Genomic DNA, 13,803 nt, shown 5'->3' on the forward strand with positions numbered 1-13,803 from the left:
GCGGCGGGATTTGAACCCGAGGCCCCGGGCTCTCTTCAGGGCTGGGTTTACCCATACTTGAGACGCTGCGAGGAGCGCCGGTCAGGGGGCGGAACCGGGCCCCCGGGCGGAAGGCGGGAGGCAGCGGGGACAGCGGGGCTCGGCCGCCCTGCGGCGCCCTCACACCCCGCCCCGCCCCCACCCGCGCGCGGGCCTAGCGGGCGAGGCGCACGCCACCTCGCGGCGGGAGGGGCAGGGGCGGGGCCGGCAGCCACCGCCCCGCCCCCGACGCCCCCCGGCCCGAACGGCGCGGGAGCCGCGGCCGCTGCAGCCTGGATCGAGCCCCGCGCCGCTCGCCTGCTCGCCGCCCTCGGGAGCCGCCCCCACCCGCCCCTTTCTCGCGTCCTGTCTCGCTCCCTACGCAGGGGAACATGGCGGCGGGAAGGGAGTGAGCGCCTCCGCGCTGCCCCGCGCCCGCAGGTAAGCGCCTCGGCGGCCGCCTCCACCGGCCGGAGAGTCCGCTCGCTGAGGGGCCTGGTGACCGGGGCCGCCCCGGGCGAGGCGGCGGCGGCGGGACCTGCTGGCCCTCTGCTCCCGCCCCTCCGGACCCGGCTGTCGGTCTGTGTCTGTCGGGGCCGGTCGGCCTGTCGGTGGTCCGAGCGCGGCCGCGGCCCTTCCCCACCTTGTCAGCCCGGCCCGGAGCCCCGGCGGCCGGTTCTGCATCCGCGGCGGGGCCGGCGGGTCCCAGCGTCCGGCCGGCGGCCTGACGCGGTGGGGGCACCCCGGGGCCCCGGCACCAGGAACCCAAGGACGAGGACCCTCGGGGGTTCGGCAGCGCGGGGCGGTCGGTGCGGGAGCCGCTGTGTCCGGGCCGGCGCGGCCGGGTTGGCCGGGGAGGGCTGGCTTCGAGCCGAAGACGGCGGGCAGAGTGGTTGTCAGTCTGCGCGCGGGGCTGCTGGGTCTGCGCGGACGCCAGAGCTGAGAGGTGCCTGTGGCTCCGGGTCCCGGTTCGGGGCAGAGCACCGAGGTCGGCGGGAGGCTTGGCCCAGCCGCAGGCCCACGGTGCGAGGGGCCCGAAGCGGTAGCAGTGGTCCTGCGGGCGGGAGCTGCGCGGGACAACTCACACGTGCGCTGGAAACCCGCGCGAGTGTAGGTTTCACACTCCGGACCGTGGGGTGAGGGCGCTGGGCACCCAGGTGAGCAAGTTGCCAGGAGGGCTGGACACGTGGGCAGTGCTGTGGGCCAGTCCCGAGAGGAATGCGAAAAGCTCTACAGGCGATGGCCAAACCCCAGAACATCTCCAGACTGGAAGGGAATTTAGAGGTCATCTAAGGTCCCTTTCTCCCATCCCATGCCAGCGTAGCTTTGAAAATCCCAAATTCCACCCTGGTTATTTGACCAACCTGTTTAAACACCTCCTTCAGTGATGGGAAACTAATGTCTTCCCAAGGAAACCCATTCTCTTCCAGGACAGCTTTGGTGTGTGTCTATATGGTTGCAAGAAACACCTTCCCATTCTTCCTAGTTCTCTTCCCTTATGGACAACCTTTTGAGATACCTGAAGATAGTAATCATATCTCTGGAGTCTTCTCTTCCCTAGTTCTGGATTATTGTATGTTGTGGTTCGCTGATCCAGTCTCTGAATGAGCTCTAGTTTGCCAATATCCCCCCTTAAAGGAGAGCTTCTTAACGTGAGTGAGAAAGTATTGTTTCTCCAAGAAGCTCCTTGGCCCCAAGGATTGACCTGCTTAAATAAAAAGTACTCTAGTTCCTTCCTCCTTTCTGTGCTGTTTTGCTCTAAACAAACAAAAGCCCTCTAGTACTTCTGTTCAAACAAACTAAAAGAGGTCCTATTTTGTAGACATTTTTGGCTTTTCACTCATTTTTTTAAATGTCTATAAACACTTTATCAAATGAGCTAATGGATATCAAAGTGTCACAATACTCCATGCAAATGGAAGAGTTTATTAATTTTACTTTGAAAAAGGATTGAAACTCAGTCTGGTGCCAAACTGCAATTTAATATTTAGTGGGAAAGGGTAATGCTTTTTTATATTGAACTCTATGCTCAATTTCTAACTACCATCAGAAGGCACAACATTACTATTGAAAAGAATGTATTTTGGTGCTCACTTACCAGCATTATTTTTTACTTGCTTTTTCATCACTTAGCCTTGGTATGTGGGTTAAGTTTTTAAAAAGGGTCTTTTACCAAGGTGCTAAAACCCTGCCTAAGCACCCTATTGATTAGTGATTTTTTAAGCTCAGAAGAGCTGTGACGGCCTTGTAACCCTGTTCTAATTCTAAGCAAAGTTTTGCTGTTTTCATAATAGATAAGCACATAACAGCAGTCTGAATTGGTTCTTTATCCTTGTTTTTATGTCTTAGTTTTTTAAAGTTGTTTAGTGGTTTTGAAGTTGTAGCATACATGTCAAGTTTTGATTTCTGGTATGTAAGTTGGATAAACATCTGTATAACACCATTTTGTACACAACTGTACAGCTCCAGGAAGGCTCTGGTTCCATCCCTTCAAAGGACTTGGGGTTAATAGTAGGAAATCGTAAAAACTATGAGAAAGAACTGGTGTGAATATTCCACTGAAAATTTAAGTTGAACATGTTCTAACCTTTACATTTATGCATCTACTGTGTGTCAGGCACTAGGTCATGTACTGCGTTTAGCTGGATATACAAAGATGAATAAGATACATTTCCAATCTTTGTGCTACCATATAAATTAAATGCTAAAATAGGTCATCTCAGAATAAGAGATAAGAGCTATGCATATAATACTCCAAGGTTAGGGTGCTTAGTCTAGCCTAGGACTTTAGGGAAGGATTTGGGAAGAGAAGACACCTGACCCAAATCTTAAATGGTAAGTAGGAATAAGTCAGGCAAAGATGAATGAAAGTGTACTTCAAACAGAGAAAACATCGTGAGGAAAGTCATCAATGTGAGAAAAGGAATATCTTGCATGGAGAATCAAGCAGTTTGGAACTGCTAAGAATACAAAAGTGAAGACATAAGTGGTAAATTGAGAGACTGGAAATACAGGCAGAAGCCATATCATAATAGACCTTGTATGTATAAGTATCTTGAAAATAATTTAGTGAGTGATTTTTTAAAAAATCACTGAAAGGTTTTTTATCAGACATGGTTGAATAGCATCTTTTAAATGTGGTCACAGGGATGAGGAGAAAGGAATGAAAGGTTTATGACTGATAGGATATGCAGTTGAGAAGGTGAGGAGTCCAGCATGATGCTCAGGTTTTTTGTTTGGGTGATTAGGAGGATAGTGGTGACGTTAACTGAGATAGGAAACACTGGATGTCATCAGTTTTGGACTTGAAGATTTTGTGATTTCTTGAGTTAGGTCAGTGAGCAAATGTGGTGGAAGTAAGTTACGGAAAAAAGGAGATTGTGTTCAGAAAGTGGAATATTGGAGTGAAGTTGTCTGATGTGAAGCTGTTGTAGGTCTCTGTATGGGTAGCTTAAGTACAGCAGAGGTGAAGGCCAATGAGGTATGATAAACTGTGAGGCTATTTTATTTTATTAAATGGGTCTTCTGTGTGGATAGTGAAGTGATTTAAGATGCTAGAATGTGTGGAAGGGAGACTATTGTGACCCAGGTGCAGTGAATATAGGTGATTAATCCAGAGGGTGATAGATAACACATGAGGAGAAGGGTAGAGAGTGATACAGCCAGATGGCATAAACCTCAAAGGAGGAGGAGTTTTTAAACATGAGAGTGGAAAAGTAATCGTTTTTTACTTTTCTTTCCTGTAAGCAGGCGTCTGATCGCTTCATCTTTATTCAAGACACATGTTAATCATTCTTTTTGCACTGAAGAATCTATTCTTAGTCTTGGAAAGTAGAAGGGCAAATACTCTACATCAAATCTTTTCTGCTAATTCTTAATGACAAAAGCTATGGAGATTTTTTCCTGATGATTAGTGGGTGGACAGGATCTATCTAGGCTATGTCACTTACTGGCCTTAGGACTGTAAGAAAATTGTGTAACCTCTGTGACTTCCAGTGTCCTTATCTGTAAAAATAAATAAATTTCTCTTCTTAGGGTGGTACAAAGATATATGAAATAATGCATGTTTGTGTGTGTGTGTGTGTGTGTGTGTGTGTGTGTGTGTGTGTGTAACTAGTTGGCGCTTCATAGATACAAAATAAATGTTAGTTCTCTTCCAACTATCTTTAAGGAACTTCACTTGTGCTGACAGAATTGAAGTTTTTTTCATGCTCAGTCTAAACGATAAGGCAATAAGTAGTTTACAGGAGGTAAAAGCAAAGTGATATAGGAATTCAGAGGAAGGAGCCATCATTCTCAACATTTGGAAACAAAGTTAGACGTCACACTCAAGATGAATTTTATTTGGGCCTTGGAGAACAAATTTCAATAGATTAAATAATTTAGGTGAAGATACAAAGTAGGGAAAGTATAAAATACATTTGTTAAAAATTGGTTGTTGCCCCAGGTTTGAATATTCTATTTGTGTAAGTCATTAGTGAGAATTGTGGCTAGGGAGATGAACTGGGGCCATGGTATTGAAGACCTGAAACTATAGAGTGTGGACTTGATTCTAGATATGCTAGGGAAGTATAAATGGTACATCCTTTCTCACTATAAAATTTCCTATCTTAAAATTTGTAAGTATTAATTCAGAAACTTTGGATTTGTGTTTGAACTAAATCAAGTAAGAAATTTTACATTCTATGTAGGCCAATTTTAGGTTAAAAAAATAAGTGCAAAGATTTGTTTTGTAGTTGTAGTTTAATGTTTGCATAACCTTGTTTGGTAGCTAGGCTTAGTGGAGTTAAGCAACATACAAGATTTCACTGGTAGAAAGTGACTAAAGATGCTCTGATTTCAAATTTGTTTTTATACTACCATACTGATTTACATTAGAAAAGAAGCCTGGATTCTTCAGTGTCACTAAATAGTAGTTAAAGAACCCAGGGCTGGTCGCTCTGCCTCTCTCATCCCCAGTTCCCTCATTTGTAAAATGAGGGAAGGTATTAGGTGTAAGGTTTAACTAGGATAGAATGTGTAAAGCACTTTATATGATCTCGGTTACATGCTAGATACTCAAACGTTGGCCCCTGACTCCCAAATCTGTGAGGGAATTTTTTTTTTTTCATTGATTTTTAGATACAGTGGAAGGGATAGAGGGAAGGAGGGGGAGAGAGAGAAGAAAAACATCCATGTGAGAGAGACACATCAGTTGGTTGCCTTCTGAAGGACCCAGACCAGGGCCGGTGATCAAACCTGCAACCCAGGTATGTGCACTTGACCTGGAATCGAACCCAAGATGCTTTTGGTCCACAAGCCAATGCTCTAACCACTGAACAACCAGCCAGGGCTAAATGAGGGAATTTAACCAAACCATTGCCAAGGCCTTAGTGCCAACTCTCTAGCCACCAGTGAATTGCTAGAACTAATTATTTTGATAACCTTGTGGCCATATATACCCAGCAAATCTTACTGTTATCTTTGTCCCACTCCCTCCAATCATCTGTGGTCCCCCTTTACTTTTATTCTTGTGCTGACTCAGCTTCCTCTCCCTCTCTCCCAATCCTGCTTGTTTGCTGCCTCTCAGACCATTCCAATTGTTCTCTGAAATTCCAGTTTCCTACATTATTATCATGTTACTGAATGTTTTTGTGTGAGTGTGTGTTCTGATCTCCAATGGAAGCCAGGCTCTCTCCTGAGTGATGGAGAGCAATATCCCTTGGGTGCACCTCATTCTTCCACACCACTGATAAGGATGACTAGTTTTTCATGCACCACTATTTCAAGACTATTATCTATCTTTTTAAAATCCCTGTGCTCTGGTACAAGGGCTATACTGCTCTTGCCTTCTTATATATATAGATCTTCACTCATTTAGGACTTACCACATACAGCCTTCATTTTCAACTCAATTTCTGTCCTCATCCTAAGTAGCTTCAATATTCATACGAACGGTTGTTTCTCCAACACATTGGCCTCCTCAACTCAACTGATTTCTTTTTTTTAGCTAATCAACTCTCATAGTCACACAATGGGCCTTGTTATCACCCAGAAATGGCCAACTTCTGAAATTTAAAATGAAGACCTGCAGTTTTAAAATTTCTCCTTCTACACGACCATTGACTGTCCCCACTAGATCTGTTCCTTGACCTCATTGACACCTATTTTTACTTCCCTATCTAGCTTAATTTTCTTAGTGTACTACTTATTTCATCCACTCTTTTGTCATTATCCTCATTCACTTGCTCCATTGTCCTTCTGTCCCTGTTTGGGTAAAATCCCAAACTAACCTCTCTCTTCTTGTATCACAAAGTTATACAAATTGCTGCCATTGAGCCTTCAAAACCTAATTATTTCTTTGCCTTCTTCTCTGTGAGGTCTTACGTCAAACCTGTTCCTTAAACTATGCCTATATTTTCCGGCTTCTTCCTTTTGCCCAAGGCTAAATCTCTGACTCCATCTTTTCATTACCTTCAACCTCTTTTTCTCTCTCTTCTGGCTCCTTTTTAATGTATATATAAATTTGCTTAGAAGTCTTTCATCTTGAAATAAATCTTATAAATAAAATCTTATGCCCATGTTTCCCTCTAGGACCCACCTAGTCCCCTGCCTACCCTTTATTCAAACCTCTTGAGTTATGTACATTTGATATATAAACTTGCTCATTCTCACTTCTTCATTGCATTCTGGTTTTAATCTTCATTACTTAATAATAATAAACTTCAGTTTTCTCATCTGAAGATAGGGATAATAATAGTCCTATTAGGTATTATAGTACCTTAAGATTTTAGTGATTTTTTTAAAAAAAGTGACATAATCTATATAAAAGAGCTCTGCAGAGTGTCCAGCACATGTAGGAATGCTATATATGTTACATGTATGTTACTTTTATTATCATTGCTACACATTTTATTTGTAAAACACTCATTTTTTTGACGAATAAAGGAAATTGAGATTTAAAGTTTTAGAAGCTTGCCCAAATCACACAGTAAATGACAGAGTCCCTGAAAATGTTCTGATCTGGGTCCCCAATCTTCTTATTGCTAACACCTTAGCAGCAGCATTTCACATGCATGATTAGTCCCACTTCCTCAATGTTTTTTCCTTTGGCCTAGGTGTACTTCAGTGTGTTGGTTCCACCCTGGCCACCTCATCTCAAGTGTTGTTTCATGAGAGCTTCCTTTCTTTTGCCTGTCTTTGGGCCTAGGCTGTCTTCTTTGCATTCCATTGGAAATCTCATCCACTCACTTGGCTTCCAGTAACATTTATGTACTCATGACTCAAATTTCTATCTATAGTCAAGATATATCTTCTGAGTGTTAGACCTATACATTTAGCGACCTACAGTTAGCTTCACAGTTTTGTATCACTTCAAAGTCAATACATCCCAAGCTACACCCAACATCTTTGCCATTTTTCCTGTGCCCGCCCCCACCTTTGTTTGTTTAAGAAATTTTTACTTCCTGAAAAATGCTTCTGGTTTAGAGAAATTTATGTTTTGCAATAAATACTGTTGATCACTCAGGTAAAGATGAATAAAACATACTCCTTTTTCTCAGGGAGCTCACCATTTATGATGCCTACTTAACTAACTCTTACATAGCAATATAAGGTTAAATGGTACGTAACTATATAAACACTCCAGAAATTCAGAGGTAGAAGGAGAGATCACTAATTTCTGGAGTGGTCATATAAAGTCTCCAAGTTCATTGCTGAAGATTCAGGAATAGCGATTGAGATGGAAAGGAGCATTTGGGAACAGAATTGCTTTTGGAAAGGAAAGAGTAAAAATTTGTCCTTTCTCTTAAATCCTTAAAATATTGCAAACTCCATTAAAACAAAAGTTTTCATAGGATAGATCAATTCTAATTGTTCCTTGGCAGAAAGCTTCATAGGTGTAGTTCCCAGCAGTTTATTGGAGCATTCTATTGAGCATATACTATGTTATACTATTGGTATATTGAACAAAATCATATGTTGAAGTCCTAACCTCCAGTACTTTATAATGTGACTGTATTTGGAGGTAAGGCCTTTAAAGAAGTAATTATGGTAAAATGAGGTCATATGGATGGGCCCTAATCCAACATGACTGGTTGTCATATTACAGGTATCCCCTGCTTTTTGAAACTTTGCTTTAGGCCACTTCACTTTTTTGAAAGACCTACATTAACAATACTTAAGTGAAAGAAATATGAAGAGGATTTTTGCTTTTACAAAAAAAATAAAAATCGAAAATAGCATTTGTTTTGTACCGAGCCATTGCAGAGGCAGCTGGTGCTCGGAGCATAAAGTGGCACTGCCAAGCTCCTTCCCAGGAACTTACTTAAACTCAGCATCTCAGCATCAAGCCACCGTAGCTTTGATCAATGTCTGGAAGCATCTGTGCTTTATCTTGATTTATTTTGTACATCTGTTAGCAAGATGTGTCCTCAGGTGATTGCTACTTTCATTTACACCTTTTTGGCTTAGAAAGGTTTCATGGGAATGCACTACTTTCAGATAGCAGGGTTATATAAGAAGAGGTTAGGACATAGAGGAAAGACCATGTGAAAACAGTTAGAGAAGATAGCCATATATATAAGTCAAAGAGAGAGACCTGAGAAGAAAATCCTGCTGACACCTGGATCTTAGAGTTCTAGCCTTACAACTGTGAAAAAATAAATTCCTAGTGTTTAAGCCACCCAGCCTGTGGTATTTGTTATGGCAGCCTGAGCAGACAAATACAGTATCCACCCCAGAAGAGTTTGTATCCAGTTCTGCCTAAGAATTTCAGGGATGGTGTAAATGGCATTGGTGAAGAGAGAAGATGAGGAAGGATAGATAATGACAGTTGAATGTCATTGAAGGATGTCACACATATTTTCCTATTTAATTTGAAATGTAATAACCCTGTTAGGTAGGATGCCAGGTCATTATAAACACTTTATTGATAACAAACTGAGTTGCAGGTGAATTAAATGATGTGCCTAATGTCAAACAGCTAGTAAATGTCAGAACAACTCAAAACCAGGTCTTCTTACTACAGCTTTTGTGCTTTGTCCGGAATGATCCATTGGCCCCTATAACCTTCTTTTTAAGATTCTGTGCTGTCTGAACCTCCTGCTGGTTCTGCTGCAAGCCATTAAGTATTTCCTTAAACTTTTTTAAAAATTGATTTTCAAACAGAGAGAGAGAGAGAGAAACATTAATGTGGGAGAGAAACAGTGGGCCACCTCCTGAATGCACCACTACTGTTGGTTTTACCTGCAACCCGAACATGTTCCCTGACCAGATTCAAACCCCCCATTCCAGTGCATAGGACAATGCTCCAACCAACTGAGCCACACTGGCCAGGGCTCCTTAAATTTTGAAGCATATAAAGGCTGCTGCATTATTTTTTCCCCCTCAGTAGTTATAAATGTTAGCTTTTAAAATTAAACCATGTGCATATTGCATATTCATTTTAATCACTATGTCTATTTCTCTAAGTGATTTCTTATTATAATTGCTTTACTCTCATACTTACATCAAATTTCCTCTGGGACATTCAAATATGAATAAAGGCTATTTTAGTCATTATGTCTTGTAAAGTGTTATAGAAAACACAAGAGCAAACTTACTTGTTGAGTAGAGAGCAACCATTTGTCCTAGAGGATTTAGAATGTTAGACTTCCAACCCTGATTTTTTGGTGTTCTATCTTATCTCCAGTTACCTCAGGGGACTGCTGGAAGTCTCTAAACTGGATTAAATTTGTTTCTTTAAAAATAAATGAATTTGGGAATATAAAAGTTTATAAACCCTAATGGGTATAGAGGGTCACAATTCCAAAATAAGGGACTATAGGAGCGTAAAAACATCTAATTTGTATGTGTTTAGTTTTTCACTCATTCATTCAACAGATATTTATTAATGTCTACTAACTGCCAGACACTGCTATATACAGTGGCAAAGGTGAATGCCATAAATTTTAAAATTCAAAGACAAGCCACAGAGTTAAAGAATATACTTGTGGTAAATACAATAGCCAAATATTACTGTCTGTAATAACAAAGGTTTCCTGCAAATAGATAAAAAAAAGACAAGTAGAAAAATGACAAGGCATAAAAGAGGCAACTTCAATGTTTATTAACCATTCACTGGTAATTAATTATAGGCAAATTAAAGCTTAAATGAGATGTAATTTCACACCTATTAGACTGGCAGAAATTAAGTCTGATAAGATCAAATATGGCTGGATATGTGGAGTTAAGGGAACTCTTTGACACTATTGATGGGAATAGAAGTCGCAAAACCATAGTAAAGAACAACTTGGTAATGTCTATTAAAACTAAAAGACATGTAACCTACAATCAAATAATTTCACTCCTAGGTAAATACCCTTTAGAAACTCTCCAATATATGCGTAAAGAGACATACAAAAATATTCACACAGCCCTGGCCGGTATGGCTCAGTTGGTTGGATGCCGTCCCATGAACTGAAAGGTTGCTGGTTCAATTTCTGGTCAGGGGACATGAAGGAGGCAGCTGGTAGATGTTTTGCTCTCACATGGATCTCTCTCTCTCTCTCTCTTCCCCCCCCACCCCCATTCTTCCCCCCTCTCTAAAATTAAATTTAGAAAAGTCTTTAACAATATATTCATATAACATTATTATAGCAGAAAATTCAGACTAGTGCAAATGTCTATCAATAAAATAATGAAGCCCTGGCTGGTTTGGCTCAGCAGTTACAGCGTCAGCCTGCGGTGTAGAGAGACTGGGGTTCGGTTCCCGCTAAGGGCATGTACCTTGGTTGCAGTTTGTCCCCAGCCCTGGTAGGTCATGCGGATAGCAGCCACTTGATGTGTCCCTTTCACGTCGATATTTCTCTCTCTCTCTCTTTCTCTCTCTCCCTCCCACTCTACCTGAACAAAAAATGGAAAAATGTCCTCAGGTGAGGATAAAAAATAAAATAAAAAATAAAAGAATGAAAATATTGTGGTATACTTACCTAATGGAATTGCATATAAAAATAAAATAAACTAGCCCTGGCCGGTTTGACTTAGTGGTTAGAGTGTCCGCCTGCGGTCCAGAGAGACCCGGGTTCGGTTCCTGCTAAGAGTGCATAGCTCCCTTGCGGTTTGTCTGCGGCCCTGGTTGGTTGTGTGGGTGGCAGCCACTTGATGTGTCCCTTTCACGTCGATGTTTCTCTGTCTCTCTCTCTTCCTCTCTCTCCCTCCCACTCTATCTGAATAAAAAATGGAAAAATGTCCTCGGGTGAGGATAAAAAAAAAATTTTAAATAAACTAGACCTATATAGTAACTTGGGTGAATCTCACAAATAAAAGGTTGAGTGAATAAAGCAAATGGCAGAACACATTTATATAAAGCTTAACATGCTTTATTATTTAGGGAAGTATACTTACATAATAAATGTTCAGAGAAATGCATGGTAGCTATAAATATCAAATTAAGGATAGTGGGTATCTCTGAAGGGTAGAGTGAGGAGAAAAGACTTCTAATAATGCTGGGAAGAGCACACAGGAGGCTAAAATTGTATTGATAAATATTTTAATAGCTAGTTTGGATAAGTGGGTGTCCATTCTTTATACTTTTTATATATCTAAAATATTGTATTATATATGTATTTTCTTTTTTTTGTTTATTTGTTTTGTTTTTAATCCTCACCCGAGGATATTTTTCCATTTTTTGTACAGATAGAGTGGGAGGGAGAGAGGGGAAGGGAGAGAGAGAGAGAAACATCGACGTGAAGGGACACATCGAGTGGCTGCCACCCGCATGACCAACCAGGGCCGGGGACAAACTGCAACCGAAGTACATGCCCTTAGCGGGAACCGAACCCGGGTCTCCCCGGACCGCAGGCCGACGCTCTAACCGCTGAGCCAAACTGGCCAGGGCTGTATTTTCTTTTTTTTAAATCATTTTAAAAAATTGATTTGAGAGAGAGATTGATTTGTTGTTCCTATTATTTATGCATTCATGGGTTGATTCTCGTATGTGCATTGATGGGGGATCAAACCCGCAACTTCGGCATATCGGGATGACACTCTAACCAACTGAGCTGCCTGGCCAGGGCTGTATATGTCTTTTTTTTATTAATTAATTAATTTTTGTTACAGGTGTTCCTCCTTTTTACCTCCTAGACACTCTGCTTCTGATTCCCTCTGCTCCCCCACCCCCCCACCCAGCATTGTTATCTACGTCCATTGGTTATGCATACATGCATATAAATTATTTGGTTTATCTACCCCCTCCCTTTCCTCCCCCCTCCTCTTCTGAGTCTATATATATTTTTAAAGAATAATAGCATGTAGTCCTTATTGTGAGTATAATGCATGGAGGGACGATATAGCAAAAATATAAAGAGAAGTTATTAGAATGGATTATGTAAAATTGCTGGTTTTATAGGCCTAAGATGATCTAATATAGGTACTTATGAATGGCTCAGCCTCATTCAATCTAATGTAACAAGTGCTCTCATTGAAATATATTCAAAGTAGTATGGGAGCACAAGGGCTGAACAACTGACTGCCAGGGCAGGAGGAGGAAGAGATCTTTGGAAAGCCTCCGGAGAGAAAGAATGGCATTTAAACTGGATCTTAAAGGTTGAGAAGGAATTCACCAGATAGAAGAAAAAAAGCCTTCCAGATAGAAGAAAAGACCCCTGTGAATGGATGGAATCTCCCAGATGGAATATGTGGAGGTCAAAGAAATACAGTTGAAGAAGAGACTAAGAAGGTGAACAAAAGTAACAGCAAATATTTGTAAAGCGTTTACTACTCAGTTTTATAGACATAAAAACTCATACAGCCCGACCTGTGTGGCTCAGTAGATTGAGCATTGTCCCTTAGATTAAGAGGTCTCAGTTCAATTCTTAGTCAGGGCACATGCCCAGGTTGCAGGCTCCATCCCCAGTAGGGGGCATGCAGGAGGCAGCTGATTGATGTTTCTCTCTCTCTCACATCGAAGTTTCTATCTCTCTCTCCCTTCCTCTCTATCTAAAAACTCAATAAACACACACACATATATATATATATATTTAAAACTTATATAATCCTCCCAGAGTTAAGTAACCTGTCCAAGGTCACAGTTTTAGCAAGTGATATAACCAGGATTTGAACTCTGGCATTCTAGACCCAAAATCCATGCTCTTGGCCAGTAAGCTATACCCTGTAGCTATATCACTACATTATAAGAAAAATTAGGAGAAAGTAGTGTTTTGAATGTTAAGGGAACAACAGTTAAGTTTCAAAAAGAAAGAAACAGCAGTCTGAAAGTTCCTAGGCAGATAAAGTAAGAATACTACAAAGAGACCATTGGACAACAACAACAACAAATCATTGTACTCTGAGGTACAGTAGGGATACCAAGAGAATAGATAAGTGGATTTCTCAGAATAGTAGTAATTCAGTCCACCATTTCTGTGGGCCAGTGATTATAATTCCATTTAATTATGAAGAAGATGGAGTCAGGGAAACTATTCAAAATAGAACCTTTTTTTTTTTTAATGCTCACCTGAGAACATTTTTTGATATTTTGTTCAGATAGAGTGGGAGGGAGAGAGAGGAAGAGAAACATCGATGTGAAAGGGACACATCGACCCAACCAGGGCCGGGGACAAACTGCAACCGGAGCCTATTTTTAAGCATTTGATATATCAACACAATTGAAAGAATTTTAATCCTCTACTATCTATATTATCATTTATCTAAAATGTAACTAGGGTTAATATTGACAGTTTTGTTTATTCTTCTATATTTTCTGGTTTTAATAAAGGTAGAATTTATGCTGGTGTTAGTGTATAGTCAGTATTGGATGATATTCCA

General features: G+C 41.3%; 1 protein-coding gene across 3 annotated transcripts in view; it reads left to right on the top strand.

Annotated features, from left to right (window-relative positions):
- Positions 1-407: 407 nt before the first annotated feature.
- Positions 408-13,803, top strand: part of SCMH1 (Scm polycomb group protein homolog 1) — a 166,307-nt gene continuing 152,911 nt past the window's right edge. For 2 of the 3 annotated variants that reach the window (XM_036255813.1, XM_036255815.1), the window contains exon 1: positions 408-459. The gene's annotated coding sequence lies outside the window, so the exon portion shown is untranslated. The remainder of the gene's footprint in view (positions 460-13,803) is intronic. The other variant, XM_036255814.1, reaches the window with a different exon arrangement.

This window comes from Molossus molossus, unplaced genomic scaffold, assembly GCF_014108415.1.
Source record: "Molossus molossus isolate mMolMol1 unplaced genomic scaffold, mMolMol1.p scaffold_m16_p_12, whole genome shotgun sequence".
In the NCBI taxonomy this organism is placed as follows: domain Eukaryota; kingdom Metazoa; phylum Chordata; class Mammalia; order Chiroptera; family Molossidae; genus Molossus; species Molossus molossus.